Source organism: Quercus lobata, chromosome 4 (assembly GCF_001633185.2).
Source record: "Quercus lobata isolate SW786 chromosome 4, ValleyOak3.0 Primary Assembly, whole genome shotgun sequence".
Taxonomy (NCBI): Eukaryota; Viridiplantae; Streptophyta; class Magnoliopsida; order Fagales; family Fagaceae; genus Quercus; species Quercus lobata.
In genome coordinates, this window is record NC_044907.1 from 4,432,415 (window position 1) to 4,441,569 (window position 9,155).

The window sequence follows — 9,155 nt, forward strand, 5'->3', positions numbered from 1 at the left end:
TAGACATGTCCATGTGCAAGTGCACATGCGCATTTTGGGCAATAAACCCCCCCCCCCCCCCCAGCTCCACAATTTTCTCCCCATTTTGGGAAGAAAACTTTCTGGTGGGCCCGAGGAGAAAACACCCGAGCCCTCACCTTTCTTCCCCCCTCCGAACCAAACACCCTTCAAAAAGTCAATCACATTTATAGTTGATTCAAAGGTTCTATAAATAAAATAAAATAAAAAAGTGTACAACCAAAGTAGTCTTCGAATATCTGATCTCCACAGTAGATAATGCCACAACATGCAAATTAAAATATTGCAGTAGATTTCAAAGGTGAAATTCACATCCTTTAAAAAAAAAAAAAAAAGCTACAAATGCAGATAATGTTTACAATACATCATCATCCCATCCTTAAACCGAACTGTGGACATTAGCAAAAACAGCAAAGCTACAAATGCAAATAATGTTTCCACTAGGCTTTGTAAGAATTATGATTAAGTGTGTGATGAAATTGTTGTGGAACTTATGGATGCAACTCAGAAAGATTTGTTTTTCGATGGCCCAACTGTTAGAGACCAAATCTTCTGTCTCATTCTTCCTACTCCATTCTATACTCCACAAATAAAAACATGTCACATGTCCGTCTATGTAATTAAATACTAAATTTATGCATTATTATTTCAATTACCTAAAAAAACCATTATATTCCCACTACCCCACCACCACCTTTGCCAACAGCCACTGCGGTCACAGCCATCCACCGCCACCAAGCCCACCGCCCCCAATGAAACTCATCACTCTTCCACTTTCATCCCTCCCAAACTCATGAAGAAGATGGCAACTGGAGCAAAAACAAGTTTTCCAGTGAAAAATATATGGCCTCAATACGATGGCAACCCATGGTGTTGTTTGGTTGTACTGATGTGGGACAAGGTTATTGCAGATAATTGCAATTAATGGTTTGTGAGATTACATGATGATCTTTGTAGGTGAGTCACAGAGATCGTGGTTGGCAGTTTCAAACTCAAGGTACTAGTTCGAACTGTTTTAGGCCAGGGAAGAAGCAAATGGATTCAAAATAGAATGGTGATAAAAGAATTACTCTAACACATTACTATCCTTTAGAAGAGATTTAACTTATCTCTTACCTCATATCACTTGGCTGCCGGCAAAGGTGGGGATGGGACTGTGTGAATATGATGTGTATTTTTTTAATTTTTATTTATTTTAGATACATAATTGAAATAATAGGAGGCATAAATTTAGTATTTACTTAAATAAATGGACATGTGGCATATTTTTATTTGTGGAATATAAAGTAGAACAAAAAGAATGAGACAGAAGATTTGGATTCCAACTATTATGGTGGCAAATGCATTAGCAAGAGGCCACGAAGCAAAGACAGGAGACTGTGTACAATTATGTGACCCCTGTTTTTTTTTCCTTAGCAGTAGATGTGGACTTGGTGGGAGTTTGCTTCCCTAACAATTTTTGAATTCTATAAATGTTGTTTAGCACCAAAACAACCAATGCCCAAATTTTCAGTACAATTAAAACTAAAGAAGGCAGCACTCAAAAAAAAAAGTGTTAAGCAGCACTTATGCAATAAAAGCATTCAAACCGATAGAACCAAAACCAATAGAACAATTCTGAAAGAATGTAGGATTGTGAAAATCACTGGGAACGCCAACCTATAAGATGGTGTGTTTAGACAATGTAAATACAGATAAAGAATAAAGCGATAGGAAATGCACAATTAAGTAGTATTATACTGAGTAGTTTTATTGAGATGCAAATATAAAGGCAAAGTTAACCTGAATATCCGAAATTAGTTAAATCACAATACTATAGAGAACTAGAACAAAAAGGAACCTCTGCAAGAAACCGGTAATCTTAGGCTAAAAGCCAACCCCATAGGAATGACATGATGGGATAAAGAGATGCTATTTGGCTCTGGTTTTTCCTGTCCCAACAAAGGGACAAGGACATCAAAGAACCTCGACAAACTGATCAATACTCTGTGGCAATCACTTATCTCTTGTCACTAGCTTACTCATGCAGTTCTGAAAGCTGAGTTTGTTACTTAGTTCTTGTAAATACAGAATCTGAAGTATGAATTCAGTAACCAATAAGATGAGTTTACACTTTTCAATTCTCTTTCATTGTTACACTCTGCTCGCATTTTCTTTTTCTTCTAAGAAATTTTACAGTGTATTCGACTCTTGGTATTGAAACCCAATCGGGATTAGTTTAAATTTTGTGTCTTGGTACCAGTTTTTATTAAGTCTCTACAAGGACATCGGATATTTTTGGCGCTGAGCAAATAGCGGATCGGGTCGGGTTATAATCACCCGCAGCTCGACCCGAACAAAATCGAACCCGCCTGAAATTTTGATGAAATTATCGGGTCAGGTTGGCTTTTTTTTGGGGGTCCTTTCGGTATTTTTCTATTTTTGGGTCTTTTGCTATTTTTGTGTTATTTTCTATAACATTGGCATTATTACCAAATATCTTTCCAATTTGAAAACTTGACTAAATCACCAAATCTCAATATTTATGACACTTTATCACTTACCAAATTTAAATTTTAAAAGAAAATCTTTTGGCATTAAATTCATTAATGATAATGACCCAACTAATTTAGGAAATGTAATTTGAATTTATTCCACTCCTTAATTTATTTCCTTCCAAAACAAAGTTTAAATTCAAAATAGAATTCAAATTCGAAATCAAAGTCATAAAGATTCTTATCTAAAAGATCTAACCATCCACATCCCATAGCAATAAACAAGAAACAATAAAAATATGAATAATACTAGAGATATAAACTATTTTATAAACAATTTTGCAAACTGCTGATGTGATGAGAGATTATTGGTAAATGAAAAAGTGATATTAATAGTAGGCCTAGATGGAAACTAATAAAAAGTTGGCCACATCAACATTTTGTAAAAATATTGTAAAATAGCTTATGACTATAGTATTACTCTAAAAATATTTAGTACATATCATAGTTGTTGAGACAATATTGCCGAGTTTCCTGTAAAAATATGTCAACTTTATCACAAACATGTATATAAAGAAATCAACACTACTTTTTCTCAAAAAATAGAAAAAAAGAAATCAACACTACTCACCCACAAATAACTCTTCAAATACAAAGAATGCAATCAGAAATATAAAAGTCCCCCACAAATAATTCAGAACTATAGGAAATGTATATCCCTGAGGTGCTAGTTAATTCAAAATCAAATGATTGGAATGCGACCAATTTTTTTTTTTTTTTTATTAATAATTGTTTTGACAACCTATCCCTAACATTACACAAAAAACAAACCTTTTTTCACCTCATGCTGACTTCATCCCTAACATTACACAAGGCTCTTGTTGGGGCAAGCAAGAAATAAATAAATAATAATAATAATAAAAACAAACCTTTTTCACTTCATGCTGACTTGTCACTTCAGGTGAACATCTTTATAACACATTTTCAAAGCTTAAACTCAAGATATAGATGACAGTGCAGGTGTTGTCCTTTTGTAATATGATTGCCCATTCTTTATAAATAAATAAAAAATGATTGCCCATTTTTTTGCTACTATTCCTTAACGTATATATAAAAAATAATAATAATAATTAAAAAATTATGATGAGCACATGTTCTGAAGGATGGACAATGGTGTATTTTGGCCAAAGAAAAAAATAAATAAATAAACAGTAAGAATTGTGAAGTGTGTTGTAGCTCAACTCTACCTTTTTAGTGTTTTTTAGGGAGACGTCCAAGGTTCATATTTCCCACTACCCCTAAGTATTGAATTATCAAAAAGAAAAATTAAGAACTGTAAAACGCTTTTGGGTATCAATTAGATGCTTGTTTCTTGCTTGGAGCTGTCCTAACTTCCCTAAAAGATATATTGTTTCTTTTTAGGTGGGTACTTAGGATTTCTCATTTGATATTTGATGTTCCACGACAGGCCCATCCTGACTTAATACAGGCATTCCAAGTTGCTACAACAGCTAGAGGGTCTGGGAGTTTGGGCACCACTGTCAACAAATCTCTTAATGCTGCCATAATTGGTGATAATTCTCCTCGAGGGAGGGGAGTTGATGAAAGAGCTGCCCGTGCTGTAGCTGAAGTCAGAAAGAAAGCTGCAGCTGGGGGCCTCTTGATACGTCCACAAGGCATTCCTGTGCAAGCTATGCCACCACTTACTCAACTCCTCAATATTATCAATTCAGGTATGACCACTGATGCGGCAGAAGGTGGGGAAACTGATAGATTGAAGAAGGAAGCTAATGGCCATCCTTCAATGGCCCACTAGATTCCAAAAATGATGAATTGACATCAGTTTTTAGCAATTCAGACTACTGTTGGATTGGGCACAAGCTTAGCATCATTAGATGCCATGAAACAAAAAGCAAAAGCAAAAGCTGCAGCCTGAATTGTTGCACAGTTGAGATTATGCTGATCGGTAAGGAAACCCCTTATTTATTTATGAGATTTGGAATGATTTCCAATATGGCATCAGAGCCTTTTGTTTTGTCTGTTTGAGTGATGAACAATCCCGTTTATCCATGGTTCTCAGAAGTTATAAAGGCTATTGAGATGTACCCGTTGACCGACAGGTATTCCTTTTCGTTTTAACCAATAATCAGGATCATATACTCTGGAGATCATGCCAGCAATTTCTCATGCCAATAGATTAAATATATTCTTCTAGGTTCTGACTGAAGAATGAACTTGTCAGTTTTCCTATCTTTTGATTTTTAATTAAATTTTGAGCAATTTTGGGGCATCATGTGAAAGCGTTTCAATGTTTAATATGTAAAACAGTGTGTTAATTTCCCTCAAAAATGAGATGAGCTTATTTCATTTGTTTGAGAATCAGCTCTCTTTTTAATTCTTTGCTTTGTATAGTTTTTGAAATCATTATTTTGATGAAGAAAATCCTCCCTTCATTGGAAAATTTTACTCAACTAATATTGACATGGTACTCCAAATCAATAAAAACAAGATACCTTACTCCAAAATATGACATAGTTCAACGGGCAACTTTCAAATCCTAATGTAGCACTCATCCAAACCAACAGCAGTAGTCACATTCATAGCATTCATTAGCAAAAGTCACATTCATAGGCAGTAATAAATTAAGAACGGTCCCGGTTAGCAAACATGATGCGGTTTCATCATTTAAAAAAAAAAAAAAAAACCTTAGATATGCCTTGTCAAAGCCACATTTGCGGATGATTTTAGAAGCTGAAAATCCAGAGTTATTTTCCTTTTGAGAGATATGCATAATGCGATGAACTCCATGCATAGGAAAATTTAAATTATTTTGTGAGATTGTTTTATGGTGCATCCTCTTATAGCATGTGGGTTTTCGAGTGTGGAGACCATCAAATATGAGAGGGACAGTCTATGAGATTGTTTCATAAGGAAATTTTTTCCCACCTTATTTTGTTTTGGTTGGAAAAAAAAAAAAAAAAAACATTCTCAAAAGGGTGGGTGGAAAGATCTGATAGCCATCAAATATGAGAGGGACGATTCATGAGATTGTTTCATAAGGAAATTTTTTCCCCACCTTTTTATTTTATTTTGGTTGGAAAAAAAAAAAAAAAAAAAAAAAATCTCAGGGGGATGGGTGGAAAGATCTGATAGGATGCGGAGTCTTCAACTATTGTGGTTTAGGTTATTTCAAATAATGCAAAGTTCATAATACTAGTAATATAGACTAGTATTCACTATGAAACATCATCTAAGAAGGCACTAGATACTAATTTTGTTTTAAATTTCATGGTTCTTATAAAATAAATCCTTTATATTATGGAAAATTATTAAATAGTCATGGAGTATAATTGATCTGCACTTCAAATCAATAAAAGCATCATACCTAATTCAAAAATATGGCATAAGCTCAACAAACAACTTTTCAACTCTTCCCCAACATAGCACTCATTTGTATCATCAGAAAAAGTCACATTCATGGAAACAATAAGAAATTAATAAGTTCTTTTAGCTTAGCAAAAATGATGAGAACTTTGTTATTTAAAGAAAAAAAAATTTACTAGAGATGTCTTGTTGGAGAAAGCTATGCAATGTTACTTTTGTGGGAGATGCACAATGAAATGATCTATACAATGAAATTATCTTATAAAATTGTCTCATGGTGCATCATTCTTGTAACATATGGGTTTCATAGATGTATGGGCCTGGCTGCCAGATATGAGAGGGGCACATTATGAGATGTTTGAATGAGATACTCTCTCTTATGCAGGATGGTCTTGTGCAATCTAAGTGGTGTATTTCTTACATGCTATATAATATCTAACTCATTGTGAATTTTACATTTGGTTTTTGGGATTTCTCTTTTCTCTTGAAAATATTAAAAATATTATGCATTTTACTATATAAGCTTTACAAATTAATATGATAATAAGTGTGATTGATGAATTTTAAAACATAATTAACGACTGTTTGGATATATATATATATATATATATATATGGTTTTGGTGATTGACGACACGTTAGTCTGTAAAGACAATATAGTAAAGTCTAGGGTTGTCCCGAGACAATTTGAGGTCTAAGGCAAAAATTTTATTTGAGTTTTTTTTAAAAAAAAATAAATTTTAAAATCAAATATCATTTAATATCATATTTAAATTTTATATTGTAACTTTATTTTTTAATTTCATTTTTCTTGCTTTTTTATATACAAAATTACTAACTATGTTTCTAAATTTAAGTTTTTCTAACATCTACTTTTAAAATTTGAGCTGATTTTGTAGTATCATGTGGAAGCATTTTCAATGTTTGATATATAAAATCAGTGTTATTTTCTCTCTAAAATGAGGTGAGTTTATTTCCTTTTCTTAAGTAAAACAACATGCTTTTAATGTGGTATTATCTTTTTGCATGTGCCTTTTAAGGGTTCTCTTTTAAAATGATGTGTGCCAGAATAGCCCATGGCTAGATGGTGCTTCAACAAAGTTTCCCTCATTGCAAATGAAGTAAGGCAAAATGCTTCAAAATTTTATTGTTTTGAATTTTATTGCAAATGAAGCATGAATGCAATGGAATTTGCTATGAGCATTATGACATTTCACTATTTCAGTACAAATGAACATATGAGAGTTTCAAACTGAACTAAGGAAAAAAAAATAAATTGAGGACTTCCTCTTCTTTATTTATTATAGTTTTAAAAATAATGTTTCTAATCAAGAAAATATTTGTACTACGGAAAATTATGAGGTATACATGGAATATGATTGACAAGATACTTCAAATCAGTTAAAAAAAAATAATAATAATGCAAGTTACTTACCACTGTGGGTGGTAGTCTTGTAATCATTGGACATACTTTCAAGTGGTTTGAAGGATGTCATAGGTAGGTACCTTGTATTTATTTCATATCATAAGCAAAAGTCACATTCGTAGCAACTGTAAGAACACAAGAATAAGCTCTTTTTGGCAAAAATGACGAGGTAAGTATTATTTTTTAAAAAGAAAACAAAAAGAGATGCTCTGTGGGTGGAAGCTAAACTCACATTGCTAACAGTTCTAAAAGATGAAAATAAAGGGTTATGTCATGTTACTTTTGAGGGAGATGCACAATTTGATGCCATAATGCAGAACCTTGTGAGAATATTGTCTCTTGGTGTGTTCTCTTACAAAATTTAGGTCTCATAAATGTCTCTTTAATATCAAACATGATTTTTTTCCCTTGAGTTTTTGGGGATGTTTTTTGGTAAATGTTAAAGATACAACACATTTTACTACACATGATAAATGAATGTGATTAATAGATTTTAAAACTTTTTTTTTTTTTTGGATAGGAAAACACATACTTAATATTAATCAAATAACAATAGAGTTCACATCATGAAGAATTGCTAATTCCAAGAAACTAGTACAATTCTCCATCCACATACACTGATTAACTATGCCCTCGGCATACTTTGCTAACTGTTAATGTATATTATATTATATTATGGGCTTTAGGCCCAATTACCTTTCTTGTATAGCACACTTATACTTGTACTATACTTTACTTGTACCGCACACTTACGCCTCCTATATAAGGCTATGATGTATATTCTCTCATCATGAAATACAATACAATTATTCTGTATTTCTAACACTAACAAATGAGCTGGGGTTTTTGCATTACGTTTTACATGAGAAAAATACACATTATGGAACTCCAAGGAAGCCGAGCTATTACCCATAATCACTGCATCAATCGAGGCCTAGCTGAGGAAGAGTGATTCAACGCCCTAGAGACAATTAACGAATCACCCTCAATTATAAAATTTGAAAATCCAAGCTGCTTTGCGAACTGTAAACCAACTTCAACAGCCTTCGATTCTGCTTCAGGAGGCCCCAATGGTGCATGAATTTGTTTGCACATTGCCGCTACAAATCGCCCATTCTAGTCCCGTACTAGGACTCCCAACTCCCATAGAGTGCAACTCTGCAAACACAGCACCATCAAAATTGAACTTGAAACACAGTGTAGGTGGCGGAATCCATTTCTGATTGTGCTGGACAAACACCTGAGCATTCGGTAATAATTCAACAGCAGCCCAATATTCCTCCAAGTATTGCATTGCCCATTGAAGAAACATCCTTCCATCCTTTTGCGTTCTGCCATAACGAATATCATTCATGTTACCCCACATCGCCCACGCACAAGTCAATAGCATCTCAATGTTTTCCGGTGAACTATTTTCGTCCATCAACAAACACCATAACATCTCCTAAAAAGAACTAAGCTAGTTCATCACGTTGGGAAAAACCAGTTTCGATAAAGACCATAGTTCTTTAGCTCGGGTGCATTTCTAGAAAAAAATGTATCAAATCCTCTGCCTCCATGTCGCAGCCATCACATATATCAACCTACAAAACATTTCTTTTAACTAGGTTAGTTTTCAATGGAAGGATGTCTCGACAAGCCCTCCAAGCAAAGTGCCTTATTTTATGGGGCACATTGATCTGCCATAGACGTTTCCAAAAGCTTTTTTCTTGGCTGCCATCAGAACTTGAAACTGAGGAATCAGCTAATGACATTTGAGAAGCAACCCAGTAGGCTTTTTTTACTTAAAAAGCTCCATTAGTGCTCCAAGCCCAAATCTGTTTGTCTTCTGGTAGATTAGAACTTATAGGGATT